This window comes from Triticum urartu, chromosome 4A (assembly GCF_056163025.1).
Source record: "Triticum urartu cultivar PI428250 chromosome 4A, HENAU_Tu73, whole genome shotgun sequence".
NCBI lineage: Eukaryota > Viridiplantae > Streptophyta > Magnoliopsida > Poales > Poaceae > Triticum > Triticum urartu.
In genome coordinates, this window is record NC_141876.1 from 515,403,038 (window position 1) to 515,421,451 (window position 18,414).

Consider the following 18,414-nt stretch of genomic DNA (forward strand, 5'->3'; position numbering starts at 1 on the left):
GCACCAACCAAACCCTGTAGTGTATCCATATCATATGCAGCATCAAAATTCAGTTTGGCATATCCGGTTCTAGGCTTTCATCCATACTGCCGACTTCTGCTTGGCTTTGGGAGCAAATGAAATAATATAGTTCGCCAACAAACCTCTCACAGCCAGGTTTATTTGAGCAGCACTTTGTGTAGATTCCCCATGAATTAATTTTCGTTTTTCATACCACAAGAACCATGCTGCAGTTGTCACTACTTCTCTCAACTTTGGCAAGCCCAAAATATAAATGTGTAACGTCCTCGATGCGGCTATAGCTCCCACGTGTCGAGGCACGATTTAGAGACATAACCGCATTGAAAGCAATGTCGCAAGTTAGGCAATCTTCACAACATCCCATGTAATATAGATGATAAAAGGGGAGATACATAGTTGGCTTACACTCGCCACGTCAAACAAAGTACATAAATAGCATTACAACATTCAAACACTCATGGCCCGACTACGGCGCCAAAATAAAAGATAACCAAACATGCGACACGGTCCCGATCACCCCAACTGGGCACCACTACTGATCATCAGGGAAAGACACGTAGTATCGTTGAGAGTCCTCGTCGAACTCCCACTTGAGCTCAAGCGCGTCATCTGGAACGGAATCATCAGCCCCTGCATCTGGTTTGGAAGTAATCTGTGAGCCACAGGGACTCATCAATCTTGCACCCTCGCGATCAAGACTATTTAAGCTTAATAGGCAAGGCAAGGAAAATATGTGGAGCGGCAGCAAGCGACTAGCATATATGGTGGCTATCCTGTTCGCAAAAGAGAGCGAGAAGAGGAGGCAAAGCGCGAGCGAGAAACTAGAGGACAACCTGCGCGAGCATTACTCCAACACCGTGTTCACTTCCCGGACTCCGCCGAGAAGAGACCATCACGGTAACTCACACTATTGATTCATTTAAATTAAATTAAGGTTCAAGTTATCTACAACCGGACATTAACAAATTCCCATCTGCCCATAACCGCGGGCACGGCTTTCGAAAGTTCAAATCCCTGCAAGGGAGTCCCAACTTAGCCCATGACAAGCTCTCACGGTCAACGAAGGAATAGACCTTCTCCCGAGACATTCCGATCAGACTCGGTATCCCGGTTCTTCAAGACACTTCGACAAGTTAAAACAAATCCAGCAACACCGCCCGCATGTGCCGACAAATCCCGATAGGAGCTGCACATATCTCGTTCTCAGGGCACACTTAGATGAGACAGACGTCGGGTAGGCCAGCCCAGAGTTGCCCCTGGTAGCCCCGGACATCGCTCGGTTGGACCAACACTCAGAGGAGCACTGGCCCGGGGGGTCTTAAATAAGATGACCCTCGGGCTCCGGAAACCCAAGGGAAAAAGAGGCCAGGTGGCAAATGGTAAAACCAAGGTTGGGCATTGCTGGAAAAACTTTAATCAAGGCAAACTATCAAGGGGTTCCCATTATCACCCAACCGCGTAAGGAACGCAAAATCCGGGAACATAACACCGATATGACGGAAACTAGGGCGGCAAGAGTGGAACAAAACACTAGGCGAGAGGCCGAGCCTTCCACCCTTTACCAAGTATATAGATGCATTAAGATAACAAGGCAACATAATGATATCCCAACAAGTAAATAATGTTCCAACAAGGAACGGTCTCCAATCTTCACCTGCAACTAGCAACGCTATAAGAGGGGCTGAGCAAAGCGGTAACATAGCCAATCAACGGTTTGCTAGGACATGGTGGGTTAGAGGTTTGGCATGGCAATTTGGGAGGCATGATAAGCAAGTGGTAGGTATCGTAGCATAGGCATAGCAAAAGAGCGAGCATCTAGCAAAGCAAAGATAGTAGTGATTTCGAGGGTATGATCATCTTGCCTGCAAAGTTGTCAGAGTTGACTGGATCCTTGAAAGCAAACTCAACGGGCTCCTCGTTAGCGAACTCGTCTCCCGGCTCTACCCAAACAAGACAAACAAGCAACAAGGACACAATCAACCACGTGCAAACTCGAACAACATGATGCAAAGATGGTATGCTATGCGGGATGCAAAATGTGATGCATATGCAAGATTTGACAAGGAATGGATGAACCTGGCCTCAACTTGGAAATCCAAGTGTGCCACTGGAAACATGAGATGAAATCGCTTGAAAACGATATAAAGAACGCCGGAATCGGAGTTACGGTTTGAAAATGGAAAGCGATTCAAATATGGTCACGTTCTGCGATTTACAGCAAGTAGCCATCTAAATGCAACAAGATAAACATGCTAAAACACTCAAACATGGCATCAAAATACATGGCAGGGATCCACTCATGAAGCTTAACAAAAGACTATCACTGAGCTACGGCCAATTCATCCATTAACAGGTTCAAACAAGCATGGCAAAAATGCATTTGGTAAACAGATTCCAGACTTAGTGAAATTAACACTTGTCTGGAATTTCAGATCAGATAGCACTCTTTGGAGCATGAAAACAATATGCTACAGGACCTGAACATGGCAAAGTAAAGCATGGCATGGAGCTACTCAAAGAGCTTAACAAAAGTCCCTTAGTTACCTTGAGCCAAAAGGGATCAGAAAATACATTTGCAAGCATGTGAACATGGCAAAAACATAATCAGTTTTCAGACTTGGTGAAAACTGGAGCATGCTGAAAACAGATATCAAGTAGGCATGTTTACGAGCTCGATGCACTCACTACAGAGCATGTCATGACAAACTAAGCATACACCCATTAAGAATACACAAAATACAAGCTAGACATGGCAAGAACAATAACATAGCATGCACGGATCAACTACAACATCCTCAGCAAAATTGCTAACAAGTAGACAATCTGCCCAGATTCACGAAATGACAAAAGTAGAGCTCGATTGACTCAAGTTAGGTTGCTCCATAATTGCAAATAAAGACATGGATGGATAGAGCACTACAAGATTAACAAAACATCCTTACTGATCATCCTCAAAAGAGGCACGGAGAAACAACATGAACATATGACAATAAGAGATAAACAGGTTAAGGACTTAGTGGAAATGCTAAGTCCCTGAAATCAGCATTAACAAATGCCTCACTTTGCAAGCTTGTGCTAGTCACCACACACATCACAAAAATACATGGGTTGCACCTCTGGATAGATGGCAAAATATATAACAAAACTCATGAAGAGCCCAGGGACATATCATGCACACAATAATCATGGCAAAAATGACAAATATCTAATTGGAGCAGCAGATCTGACAATTATCTCAAATAGCACTCTTCTAACAGAATTTCGGGCATCAAGATGAACTCAAATGAAAATGATGCAATGAGATGAAATGATGTGCTCTTTGAGGCGAACATTTTGATATGCTATATGCCCAAAATGGAGCTACGGATGCGGAGTTACAATGCGATGAACATAGACAAAAGTTAGGGTTTCGGGGCAAAAGTCAACCCCGAGATTTCGGATCTCAGATCTGCACGCTTCCCGAGGTTCGTCCTCGAGCTCGCCGGAGATGAAGTCGGCCGCCGAAGTTCGTTGGGGAGGCGGCGTGGGGCTCGCCGGAGTCGGTGGCCGGCCGGATCTCGCCGGATCCGGGGCCGGGGCGGCGCTAGGACGAGGCGGCGGGGTCGGTGGTCGCCGGCCAGGGGGCGGCAGGGCGCCGGGCGGCGAGGTCGGCGCACCGGCCGGCGCGGCGGCGAGGCGAGGTGGTGTCCGGCACGGGCGGCGGGGAAGTGGCCCGCGGGAGGCGGCGGCTCCGGCCGGGGGGCGGGGGGGCTCTCCCCGGGCCTAGGCGGGCCCGCGCGGCGGCGAAGTGGGCACCGGGCGGCGGCGAGTGGCAGCGCGCCATGTGGCGGCGGCGGGGCGGACCGGACACGTCCGGTCGGCCGGGTTTTCGTCCGGCGACGCGGGTGGAGATGGATCTAGGGTTTGGACGGGGAAGAAGAAGGAGATTTCGGAGGGGGTCTTTATATAGGCATAGGAGGAGCTAGGAGAGTCCAAATGAGGTGTGGTTTTCGGCCACGCGGTCGTGATCGAACGCTCTAGATGGAGAGGGTTTTGGTGGGTTTTGGGCCAAAGTGGAGGGGTGTTGGGCTGCAACACACATGAGGCCTTTTCGGTCCCTCGGTTAACCGTTGGAGTATCAAACGAAGTCTAAATGGTACGAAACTTGACAGACGGTCTACCGGTAGTAAACCAAGGCCGCTCGGCAAGTCTCGGTCCAAACCGGAAATGTTTAATCCCCACACACGAAAGAAAGGTAGAAATGACCACCGGAGGAGAACGGAGCGCCGGAATGCAAAACGGACAACGGGGAAAATGCTCGAATGCATGAGATGAACACGTATGCAAATGCAATGCACATGATGACATGATAAGAGATGCATGACAACGACAACAACACACGGAGACAAAACCCCGAACCCGAGAAAATAAAATAACTTAACGCCGGAAACGGCAAGAGTTGGAGTACATATTGGGTAAATCATATCCGGGGTGTTACAACACTCCACCACTACGAAAGGATCTCGTCCCGAGATCTAGGACTGAAAGAACGCCGGGTATTCAGAATGGAGGTGATCCTCGTGTTCCCAGGTAGCTTCACGGTCGGAATGGTGTGACCACTTGACTTTGAGGAATTTGATTGACTTGTTGCGAGTCTTGCGTTCAGTCTCTTCAAGAATAGCCACGGGGTGCTCACGATAAGAGAGATCTTCTTGGAGCTCAATGTCCTCGAAGTTGATGGTGCGGTCAGGAGTCTTGAAGCACTTTCGGAGCTGAGAGACACGGAACACGTCATGCACATTTGCAAAGTTTGAAGGAAGCTCGAGTTGATAGGCGAGATCGCCTCTCTTGCTGACAATCTTGAAAGGTCCCACGTATCTAGGGGCAAGCTTCCCTTTGATACCGAAGCGACAAGTACCTTTCATAGGAGAGACGCGGAGGTAAACATGATCTCCGATCTCGAAAGCCAAATCACGTGCTTACTATCATAGTAGCTCTCCTGGCGGGATTGGGCTGCTTTGAGGTTATCTTGAATGACTTTGCACATTTCCTCTGCCTCTGTGATTAAGTCATTTCCGAGAAGCTGATGTTCACCGGTTTCAGACCAGTTGAGAGGGATATGGCACTTCCTGCCATATAGGATTTCAAATGGGGCCTTGCCCGAACTTGCTTGAAAACTGTTGTTGTAGGAGAATTCAGCATAAGGAAGACAATCCTCCCACTTCATGCCGAAGGAGATCACACAAGCCCTGAGCATATCTTCAAGAATCTGATTGACACACTCGACTTGACCGCTAGTTTGAGGATGGAAAGCTATGCTGAAGCAGATGTTGGTGCCCATGGCCTTCTGAAAAGAATCCCAAAACTTGGAGGTAAGATGCTGCCACGGTCTGAAGAGATCACTTGTGGAATACCGTGCAGAGAGACAATCCGAGAGGTATAGAGTTCCGCCAATTGAGCTACAATGATTGACTCTTTGATAGGCAGAAAGTGAGCTACTTTAGTGAGTTTGTCGATGACAACGAATATAGCATCATTGCCACGCTTGGACTTTGGAAACCCAGTCATGAAGTCCATCTCAATATGGTCAAACTTCCATTCTGGAATGGCAAGAGGTTGGAGGAGACCCGCTGGCCTTTGGTGTTCTGCCTTCACTCTTCTGCAGACATCACATTCATTCACGAACTGAGCAATCTCGTGCTTCATTCGAGTCCACCAATAAGCCTGCTTGAGGTCCTGATACATCTTCGTGCTCCCAGGGTGGATGGAGAGGAGAGAATTGTGAGCCTCGTTCATGATCACTTTACGAAGGTCACCTTTGGGCACAACAATACGATCCTCGAAGAAGAGAGTATCCTTGTCATCAAGGCGGTAGCACTTGTACTTGGGTTGACTCTTGGCAATCCCAATCTTCACCTTTTTCACCATAGCATCAAGAAGCTGAGCTTGGCAAATCTGGTCTTCCAAGGTAGGAGAGACTTGAAGGTTGGCGAGGAAACCTTGAGGAACAACTTACAGATTAAGTTTGCGGAAAGCTTCACAAAGCTCGGGTTGATAAGGCTTGAGAATCAGACCGTTGCAATAAGCCTTCCTGCTCAATGCATCAGCAATCACATTGGCCTTGCCTGGAGTATACTCGATACTTGGATTATACTCTTGAATCATTTCGACCCATCGAGTTTGCCTGGGGTTGAGATTAGGCTGAGTGAAAATGTACTTGAGACTCTTGTGGTCAGTGAAAATGTCCACTTTTCTTCCCAATAAGAGATGTCTCCAAGTCAAAAGAGCATGCACAACTGCCGCCAACTCGAGATCATGAGTGGGGTAGTTCTTCTCATTGGGCTTCAACTGGCGAGAGGTATAAGACACAATTTTCTTCTCTTGCATCAACACTGCGCCAAGACCTTGGAGAGAGGCATCACAAAAAACCTCGTACGGTTTGGATTCATCAGGCGGAGTCAGAACTGGAGCGATGACCAATTTCTCTTTCAAAGTGTTGAAAGCAATGTCACACTCCGGAGACCAAACGTACTTGACGTGCTTCTGGAGAAGATTTGAGAGAGGCTTCGCGATCTTAGAAAAGTTTTCAACGAATCTTCGACAATAGCTTGCGAGACCGAGGAAGCTACGGAGTTGCTTCACGTTCTGAGGTGGTTACCAATTCACAATTGCAGACACCTTCTCAGGATTCACCGCGATGCCCTTGGCAGAGATGATATGACCAAGATAAAGAACCTCATCGAGCCAAAATTCGCACTTGGAGAACTTGGCATAGAACTGGTGTTCTCTGAGCTTATCGAGTACCAAATGCAAGTGCTTGGCATGATCTTCCTTGTTCTTCGAGAAAACCAGAATGTTGTCGAGATAGACCAAAACGAAGTCATTGGTGTAGGCGTTGAAGATGAAGTTCATCATGCGAGAGAAAGTCGGAGGAGCGTTGACGAGGCCAAAAGACATGACAGTGTATTCATATGACCCATAGCTTGTCCTGAAGGCCGTCTTGGGAATATCTTGCTCACGGATTCGAATCTGATGATAACCCATACGGAGATCAAGCTTGGAGAATACTTGGGCACCTTTGAGTTGTTCGAACAGCTCGTTGATGTTGGGAAGTGGGTATTTGTTCTTGATGGTCTTCTTGTTCAATGGACGGTAATCAACACAAAGTCGGTCCGTTCCATCCTTCTTCTCCACAAAAAGAACACCACAACCCCACGGAGAAGAACTAGGCCGGATGAGACCCATTCTTTCTTGAATATCGAGTTGCTTCTTCAGCTCCTTCAACTCTTCAGGTCCGAGCTTGTAAGGACGCTTGCACACTGGTTCCGTGCCAGGCTCAAGATCGATGACGAATTCAACTGGCCGGTGCGGAGGCATTCCTAGAAGCTCTTCTGGAAAGACGTCTTGATATTCGCAAACGACTGGAATTTGCGAGATAGCATCCAGTTCACCCTTCTCATTGAGAGAAAATAGACGGATGGTATCATCACGAGCGGCAAATACAATTACATCCTCAGACGAATGAGTCAATTGAATCTGCCTGGCTACACAATCAAGATGCGCCTTGTGCTTAGAAAGCCAATCCATTCCGAGAATAAGATCAATATCCGAGTTACCAAGAACCACCGGAGAAGAAAGAAACTTGTAGTCGCCCAACGTGATAGTAACATCCGGGGCCATAACGCTTGCATTCATGAATTTACCCGGAGAAACAACAGATAACTGTCTAGGCAAATCTTGTAAAGGCAACTCATGCTTAGAAACAAATGGTCTCGAGATGAAACAATGCGATGCACCAGTGTCAAAAAGAACTTTTGCAGGAATATCATTAACAGGAAGGTTACCCATGATGACATCTGACGAGCCCTCTGCCTGAGCTGCATTCATCAAGTTGACCTTGGCGGACTTGGTGTTATGCTTGACCATAGCTGTACTTGCCGATCTCACAGGAGGAGGAGGAAGACGCCTCTGGTTGAAGCATTTGTTGGCATAGTGACCCTTCTGTTGGCACTTGTTGCACGTGATCTCTGAAAGCGGACGGTGGTACGGAGCACTCGACCTTGGAGCTTGAGACGAAGTCTTGTTCTGAAAGCCAGGGTTGGGTGGGTGGGAAGATCCACTGCCACCTTTGCTCTTCTACTGAAACGGCTGACAGAACGGAGGAGGAGGAAGCCAATACTTCTGCTGCTTGGCCACTTGAGTAGAGGAAGAAGGAGTAGCATCTCTGACTCGCTTCTTGGAAGCATCACACCTCAGTTGAGCGGCCTCTTGCTTCAATGCCATGTTGTAGAACTCATCGTACCTCAAGGGCTCAAAGAGAACAAGAGCTAGCTGGATTTCTTCTCTGAGACCACCCCTGAACTGGTATATCATGCTCTTCTCGTCAGGGACGTCCTGCTTAGCAAAGCGGGTGAGCTTTTGAAACAACTTGTTGTAGTCATAGACAGGCAAAGAGCCTTGCTTCAGGTTGCGGAATTCCTCACGCTTGCTTTCAACCACGCTTTGAGGGATATGATGAGCTTTGAAGTCTTGACGGAATTCATCCCAGGTAATCACACGTCCACCTCTGGAATCCTTGTACTACTGGAACCATTCTGCAGCTTGGTCTTTGAGTTGGAAGGAAGCGAACTTGACAAAGTCCTCAGACCTGACGTTACTGCACTCGAAATGCTTGCACAGATCCACGAGCCAATCGTCAGCATTAGTTGCCTCAACGCAATTACTGAAAGTCTTTGGCCCGTTAGCAAGGAACTGGTTGAGTGTAGCAAAGTGATTCTGATTGTTGCCTTGGTTGCCTTGGTTCGCTTGATTGCGCTCTTGAGGAATTTGCATGATCAACTATGTGTTTACATTGGTTGCGGCCATCACAGCTTGCCATGCCTCCGGAGGAGGAGGAGGTGGTGGCGGATCCTGATTCTGATTCTGTTTGGTGCTCTTAGCGGGAGCCATCCTGAAGAGGGTGACAACCGTTAGCACATTGACAGACAAATATTGAAGCTGAATCCAATGGAGTGAAAATTGCAACATATAGTCTTCACATCCGAACATAAGAACGAATGCATTCCTCTTGAAATGGTCACATTGTTGGGTTTCGTAGTAATTTCAAAAATTTTCCTACGCACACGCAAGATCATGGTGATGCATAGCAACGAGAGGGGAGAGTATGATCTACGTACCCTTGTAGATCGACAACGGAAGTGTTTGGTTGATGTAGTCGTACGTCTCCACGGTTCGACCGATCCAAGCACCGTTACTCCGGCACCTCCGAGTTCTTGGCACACGTTCAGCTCGATGACGATCCTCGGGCTCCGATCCAGCAAAGCGTCGGGGAGGAGTTCTGTCAGCACGAGGGCATGGTGACGATCTTGATGTTCTACCGTCACAGGGCTTCGCCTAAGCACCGCTACAATATGACCGAGGTGGAATATGGTGGAGGGGGGCACCGCACACGGCTAAGAATATGATCACGTGGATCAACTTGTGTCTCTAGGGGGTGCCCCTGCCTCCGTATATAAAGGTTCAAGGGAGGGGGGCCGGCCGGCCAGGAGAGGCGCGCCAGGAGGAGTCCTACTCCCTCTGGGAGTAGGACTCCCCCCTTTCCTAGTTGGAATAGGATTCGTGGAGCGGGGGGAAAGAGGAGAGAGAGGAGGAAGGGGGGCCGGCCCCCTCTCCTTGTCCAATTCGGACCAAGGGGGGAGGGGCGCGCGGCCCATCTCTGGCCACCTCTCCTCTCTTCCACTAAGGCCCACTAAGGCCCATATACCTCCCGGGGGGTTCCGGTAACCTCCTGGTACTCCGGTAAAATCCTGATTTCACCCGGAACACTTCCGATATCCAAACATAGGCTTCCAATATATCAATCTTTATGTCTCGACCATTTCGAGACTCCTCGTCATGTCCGTGATCACATCCGGGACTCCGAACAACCTTCGGTACATCAAAATGCATAAACTCATAATATAACTGTCATCGTAACCTTAAGCGTGCGGACCCTACGGGTTCGAGAACAATGTAGACATGACCGAGACACGTCTCCGGTCAATAACCAATAGAGGAACCTGGATGCTCATATTGGCTCCTACATATTCTACGAAGATCTTTTATCGGTCAGACCGCATAACAACATACGTTGTTCCCTTTGTCATCGGTATGTTACTTGCCCGAGATTCGATAGTCGGTATCCCATACCTAGTTCAATCTCGTTACCGGCAAGTCTCTTTACTCGTTCTGTAATACATCATCTCGCAACTAATTCATTAGTTGCAGTGCTTGCAAGGCTTAAGTGATGTGCATTACAGAGAGGGCCCAGAGATACCTCTCCGACAATCGGAGTGACAAATCCTAATCTCGAAATACGCCAACCCAACATGTACCTTTGGAGACACCTGTAGAGCTCCTTTATAATCACCCAGTTACGTTGTGACGTTTGGTAGCACACAAAGTGTTCCTCCGGCAAACGGGAGTTGCATAATCTCATAGTCATAGGAACATGTATAAGTCATGATGAAAGCAATAGCAACATACTAAACGATCGGGTGCTAAGCTAATGGAATGGGTCATGTCAATCAGATCATTCACCTAATGATGTGATCCCGTTAATCAAATAACAACTCTTTGTCCATGGTTAGAAAACATAACCATCTTTGATTAACGAGCTAGTCAAGTAGATGCATACTAGTGACACTCTGTTTGTCTATGTATTCACACATGTATTATGTTTCCGGTTAATACAATTCTAGCATGAATAACAAACATTTATCATGATATAAGGAAATAAATAATAACTTTATTATTGCCTCTAGGGCATATTTCCTTCAGTCTCCCACTTGCACTAGAGTCAATAATCTACTTCACATCGCCATGTGATTCAACACCAAGAGTTCACATCACCATGTGATTAACACCCATAGTTCACATCGTCATGTGACCTATACCCAAAGGGTTTACTAGAGTCAATAATCTAGTTCACATCATTTATGTGATTAACACCCAAAGAGTACTAAGGTGTGATCATGTTTTGCTTGTGAGATAATTTTAGTCAACGGGTCTGTCACATACAGATCCGTAAGTATTTTTTCGAATTCTATGTCTACAATGCTCTGCACGGAGCTACTCTAGCTAATTGCTCCCACTTTCAATATGTATCTAGATTGAGACTTAGATTCATCTAGATTAGTGTCAAAACTTGCATTGGCGTAACCCTTTACGACGAACCTTTTTTCACTTCCATAATCGAGAAACATATCCTTATTTCACTAAGGATAATTTTGACCGCTGTCCAGTGATCTACTCCTAGATCACTATTGTACTCCCTTGCCAAACTCAGTGGTAGGGTATACAATAGATCTGGTACACAGTATGGCATACTTTATAGAACCTATGCCTAAGGCATAGGGAATGACATTCATTCTCTTTCTATCTTCTGCCGTGGTCGGGCTTTGAGTCTTACTCAATTTCACACCTTATAACATAGGTAAGAAACTCTTTCTTTGTCTGTTCCATTTTGAACTACTTCAAAATCTTGTCAAGGTATGTATTTATTGAAAAACCTTATCAAGCGTCTTGATCTATCTCTATAGATCTTGATGCTCAATATGTAAGCAACTTCACCGAGGTCTTTTTTTTTGAAAAACTCCTTTCAAACACTCCTTTATGCTTTGCAGAATAATTCTACATTATTTCCGATCAACAATATGTCATTCACATATACTTATCAGAAATGCTGTAGTGCTCCCACTCACTTTCTTGTAAATACAGGCTTCATCACAAGTCTGTATAAAACTATATGCTTTGATCAACTTATCAAAGCGTATATTCCAACTCCGAGATGCTTGCACCAGTCCATAGATGGATCGCTGGAGCTTGCATATTTTGTTAGCACCTTTAGGATTGACAAAACCTTATGGTTGTATTATATACAACTCTTCTTTAATAAATCTATTAAGGAATGCAGTTTTGTTTATCCATTTGCCAGATTTCATAAAATGCGGCAATTGCTAACATGATTCGGACAGACTTAAGCATAGATACGAGTGAGAAACTCTCATTGTAGTCAACACCTTGAACTTGTCGAAAACCTTTTGCGACAATTCTAGCTTTGTAGATAGTAACACTACTATCAGCGTCCGTCTTCCTCTTGAAGATCCATTTATTCTCAATTGCTTGCCGATCAGTGGGCAAGTCAACCAAAGTCCATACTTTGTTCTCATACATGGATCCCATCTCAGATTTCATGGCTTCAAGCCATTTTGCGGAATCTGGGCTCACCATCGCTTCTTCATAGTTCGTAGGTTCGTCATGGTCAAGTAGCATGACCTCCAGAACAGGATTACCGTACCACTCTGGTGCGGATCTCACTCTGGTTTACCTACGAGATTCGGTAGTAACTTGATCTGAAGTTACATGATCATCATCATTAGCTTCCTCACTAATTGGTGTAGTAGTCACAGGAACAGATTTCTGTGATGAACTACTTTCCAATAAGGGAGAAGGTACAATTACCTTATCAAGTTCTACTTTCCTCCCACTCACTTCTTTCGAGAGAACCTCCTTCTCTAGAAAGGATCCATTCTTAGCAACGAATGTCTTGCCTTTGGATCTGTGATAGAAGGTGTACCCAACAGTAACTTTTTGGGTATCCTATGAAGATACACTTTTCCGATTTGGGTTTGAGCTTATCAGGATGAAACCTTTTCACATAAGCATTGCAACCCCAAACTTTAAGAAACGACAACTTTGGTTTCTTGCCAAACCACAGTTCATACGGTGTCGTCTCAACAGATTTAGATGGTGCCCTTTTAACGTGAATGCAGCTGTCTCTAATGCATAACCCCAAAACGATAGTGGTAGATCGGCAAGAGACATCATAGATTGCACTATATCCAATAAAGTACGGTTATGACGTTCGGACACACCATTATGCTGTGGTGTTCCATGTGGCATGAGTTTGTGAAACTATTCCACTTTGTTTTAATTGAAGACCAAACTCGTAACTCAAATATTTGTTTCCGCGATTAGATCGTAGAAACTTTATTTTCTTGTCACGATGATTTTCCACTTCACTCTGAAATTCTTTGAACTTTTCAAATGTTTCAGACTTATGTTTCATCAAGTAGATATTCCCATATCTGCTCAAATCATCTGTGAAGTTCAGAAAATAACGATACTTGCCGTGAGCCTTAACACTCATCGTACCGCATACATCAGTATGTATTATTTCCAATAAGTCAGTTGCTTGCTCCGGAGAACGGAGTCTTAGTCATCTTGCCCATGAGGCATGGTTCGCAAGCATCAAGTGATTCATAATCAAGTGATTCCAAAATCCCATCAGCATGGAGTTTCTTCATGCGCTTTACACCAATATGACCTAAACGGCAGTGCTACAAATAAGTTGCACTATCATTATTAACTTTGCATCTTTTGGTTTCAATATTATGATTATGTGTATCACTATGATCGAGATCCAACGAACTATTTTCATTGGGTGTGTAACCATATAAGGTTTTATTCATGTAAACATAACAACAATTTATTCTCTTACTTAAATGAATAACCTTATTACAATAAACATGATCAAATCATATTCATGCTTAACGCAAACACCAAATAACACTTATTCAGGTTCAACACTAATCCCGAAAGTATAGGGAGTGTGCGATGATGATCATATCAATCTTGGAACCACTTCCAACACACATTGTCACTTCACCCTTAACTAGTCTCTGTTTATTCTGCAACTCCCGTTTCGAGTTACTAATCTTAGCAACTGAACTAGTATCAAATACTGAGGGGTTGCTATAAACACTAGTAAAGTACACATCAATAACATGTATATCAAATATACTTATGTTCACTTTGCCATCCTTCTTATCTGCCAATCACTTGGGGTAGTTCCGCTTCCAGTGACCAGTCCCTTTGCAGTAGAAACACTTAGTCTCAGGCTTAGGACCAGACTTGGGCTTCTTCACTTGAGCAGCAACTTGCTTGCTGTTCTTCTTGAAGTTCCCCTTCTTCCCTCTGCCCTTTTCTTGAAACTAGTGGTCTTGTCTACCATCAACACTTGATGTTTTTCTCGATTTCTACCTTTGTCAATTTCCACATTACGAAGAGCTTGGGAATCGTTTCCGTTATCCCTTGCATATCATAGTTCATCACGAAGTTCTACTAACTTGGTGATGGTGACTAGAGAATTCTGTCAATCACTATCTTATCTGGAAGATTAACTCCCACTTGATTCAAGCGATTGTAGTACCCAGACAATCTGAGCACATGCTCACTAGTTGAGCGATTCTCCTCCATCTTTTGGCTATAGAACTTGTTGGAGACTTCATATCTCTCAACTCGGGTATTTGCTTGAAATATTAACTTCAACTCCTGGAACATCTCATATGCTCCATGACGTTCAAAACGTCTTTGAAGTCCCGATTCTAAGCCATTAAGCATGGTGCACTAAACTATCAAGTAGTCATCATATTGAGCTAGCCAAATGTTCATAATGTCTGCATCTGCTCCTGCAATAGGTCCGTCACCTAGCGGTGCATCAAGGACATAATTCTTCTCTATAGCAATCAGGATAAACCTCAGATCACGGATCCAATCCGCATCATTGCTACTAACATCGTTCAACACAATTTTCTCTAGGAACATATCAAAATAAACACAGGGAAGCAACAACGCGAGCTATTGATCTACAACATAATTTGCAAAATACTACCAGGACTAAGTTCATGATAAATTTAAGTTCAATTAATCATATTACTTAAGAACTCCCACTTAGATAGACATCCCTCTAATCCTCTAAGTGATTACGCGATCCAAATCAACTAAACCATGTCCGATCATCACGTGAGATGGAGTAGTTTCATTGGTGAACATCACTATGTTGATCATATCTACTATATGATTCATGCTCGACCTTTCGGTCTCCGTGTTCCGAGGCCATATCTGTATATGCTAGGCTCGTCAAGTTTAACCTGAGTATTCTGCGTGTGCAAAACTGGCTTGCACCCGTTGTAGATGGACATAGAGCTTATCACACCCGATCATCACGTGGTGTCTGGGCACGACGAACTTTGGCAACGGTGCATACTCAGGGAGAACACTTTTATCTTGAAATTTAGTGAGAGATCATCTTATAATGCTACCGTCAATCAAAGCAAGATAAGATGCATAAAAGATAAACATCACATGCAATCAATATAAGTGATATGATATGGCCATCATCATCTTGTGCTTGTGATCTCCATCCTCGAAGCACCATCGTGATCACCATCGTCACCGGCGCAACACTTTGATCTCCATCGTAGCATCGTTGTCGTCACGCCAATCTTATGCTTCTACGAGTATCGCTACCGCTTAGTGATAAAGTAAAGCATTACAGAGCGATTGCATTGCATACAATAAAGCGACAACCATATGGCTCCTGCCAGTTGCCGATAACTCGGTTACAAAACATGATCATCTCATACAATAAAATTTAGCATCATGTCTTGACCATATCACATCACAACATGCCCTGCAAAAACAAGTTAGACGTCCTCTACTTTGTTGTTGCAAGTTTTACGTGGCTGCTACGGGCTTAAGCAAGAACCAATCTTACCTACGCATCAAAACCACAACGATAGTTTGTCAAGTTGGTGCTATTTTAACCTTCGCAAGAACCGGGCGTAGCCACACTCGGTTCAACTAAAGTTGGAGAAACTGTCACCCGCAAGCCACCTATGTGCAAAGCACGTCGGGAGAACCGGTCTCGCGTAAGCGTACGCGTAATGTCGGTCCGGGCCGCTTCGTCCAACAATACCGCCGAACCAAAGTATGACATGCTGGTAAGCAGTATGACTTATATCGCCCACAACTCACTTGTGTTCTACTCGTGCATATAACATCAACATATAAAACCTAGGCTCTGATACCACTGTTGGGTTTAGTAGTAATTTCAAAAAATTTCCTACGCACACGCAAGATCATGGTGATGCATAGCAACGAGAGGGGAGAGTATGATCTACGTACCCTTGTAGATCGACAACGGAAGCGTTTGGTTGATGTAGTCGTACGTCTCCACGGTTCAACCGATCCAAGCACCGTTACTCCGGCACCTCCGAGTTCTTGGCACACGTTCAGCTCGATGACGATCCCCGGGCTCCGATCCAGCAAAGCGTCGGGGAGGAGTTCTGTCAGCACGAGGGCATGGTGACGATCTTGATGTTCTACCGTCACAGGGCTTCGCCTAAGCACCGCTACAATATGACCGAGGTGGAATATGGTGGAGGGGGGCACCGCACACGGCTAAGAATATGATCACGTGGATCAACTTGTGTCTCTAGGGGGTGCCCCTGCCTCCGTATATAAAGGTTCAAGGGAGGGGGGCCGGCCGGCCAGGAGAGGCGCGCCAGGAGGAGTCCTACTCCCTCTGGGAGTAGGACTCCCCCCTTTCCTAGTTGGAATAGGATTCGTGGAGCGGGGGGAAAGAGGAGAGAGAGGAGGAAGGGGGGCCGGCCCCCTCTCCTTGTCCAATTCGGACCAAGGGGGGAGGGGCGCGCGGCCCATCTCTGGCCACCTCTCCTCTCTTCCACTAAGGCCCACTAAGGCCCATATACCTCCCGGGGGGTTCCGGTAACCTCCTGGTACTCCGGTAAAATCCTGATTTCACCCGGAACACTTCCGATATCCAAACATAGGCTTCCAATATATCAATCTTTATGTCTCGACCATTTCGAGACTCCTCGTCATGTCCGTGATCACATCCGGGACTCCGAACAACCTTCGGTACATCAAAATGCATAAACTCATAATATAACTGTCATCGTAACCTTAAGCGTGCGGACCCTACGGGTTCGAGAACAATGTAGACATGACCGAGACACGTCTCCGGTCAATAACCAATAGAGGAACCTGGATGCTCATATTGGCTCCTACATATTCTACGAAGATCTTTTATCGGTCAGACCGCATAACAACATACGTTGTTCCCTTTGTCATCGGTATGTTACTTGCCCGAGATTCGATAGTCGGTATCCCATACCTAGTTCAATCTCGTTACCGGCAAGTCTCTTTACTCGTTCTGTAATACATCATCTCGCAACTAATTCATTAGTTGCAGTGCTTGCAAGGCTTAAGTGATGTGCATTACAGAGAGGGCCCAGAGATACCTCTCCGACAATCGGAGTGACAAATCCTAATCTCGAAATACGCCAACCCAACATGTACCTTTGGAGACACCTGTAGAGCTCCTTTATAATCACCCAGTTACGTTGTGACGTTTGGTAGCACACAAAGTGTTCCTCCGGCAAACGGGAGTTGCATAATCTCATAGTCATAGGAACATGTATAAGTCATGATGAAAGCAATAGCAACATACTAAACGATCGGGTGCTAAGCTAATGGAATGGGTCATGTCAATCAGATCATTCACCTAATGATGTGATCCCGTTAATCAAATAACAACTCTTTGTCCATGGTTAGAAAACATAACCATCTTTGATTAACGAGCTAGTCAAGTAGATGCATACTAGTGACACTCTGTTTGTCTATGTATTCACACATGTATTATGTTTCCGGTTAATACAATTCTAGCATGAATAACAAACATTTATCATGATATAAGGAAATAAATAATAACTTTATTATTGCCTCTAGGGCATATTTCCTTCATACATATCCATAAATTGAGAAGCCACTTAGAATTTAGGTAGAGAAATAAATCAACAGGGTACGGATCAAGAACGAATACTCGGTAAGAAATCCCAATCTCAAACCAAATATCCGTGGAAGAAGAACTAGAGCTACAAGAATTCCCACCTATGAAACTCCCGAACCTTTCTGGTTATGCAATCAGGTGTTGGGGATACAGGGGAAGCATAATATCTCACCCAAATCTAGCAAATCCAACATCCAGCTGTATCCATCCTTCAACACATAACCGAGAAAACTTCGGAAACCATCTACCTCAACCTTCGAAAAGCATCCGTTATACAAGTTATGGCGATACTCCCGAACTCCCGCCCCAGTACTGGGTGGCGTCGAGGTTATCTCACCAACGAACTGCATAAAAGAGATTTTCGATGTCGGCGTACTAAACTCAGGTATTCCAGAACTGCAACGATAAAATTGTGATGACAACACCTCGTAGCTCAACTCCCCGGGACACTGCCACAACCCCTAAAGACAGGAGGCACCAAGAACAATGTTCTCGTCACAAAACCATCGGAACGATTCCAAGATACCCGCGTGATCCTAAATTTTTTTTAGTGAAATTTGAGAAGAGAAGAGTCAAAACTCTACGTCAGGATGCCTTACCAGAGCGATGAGGAGATTGGGAAGTAAAAAGAATTCCTAAAATCTCCGATATATAATTCCTAAATGACTCAAAACATTTTTCTAGACACAAACTCGGCTGCTAAAAACAATCAAACAGTG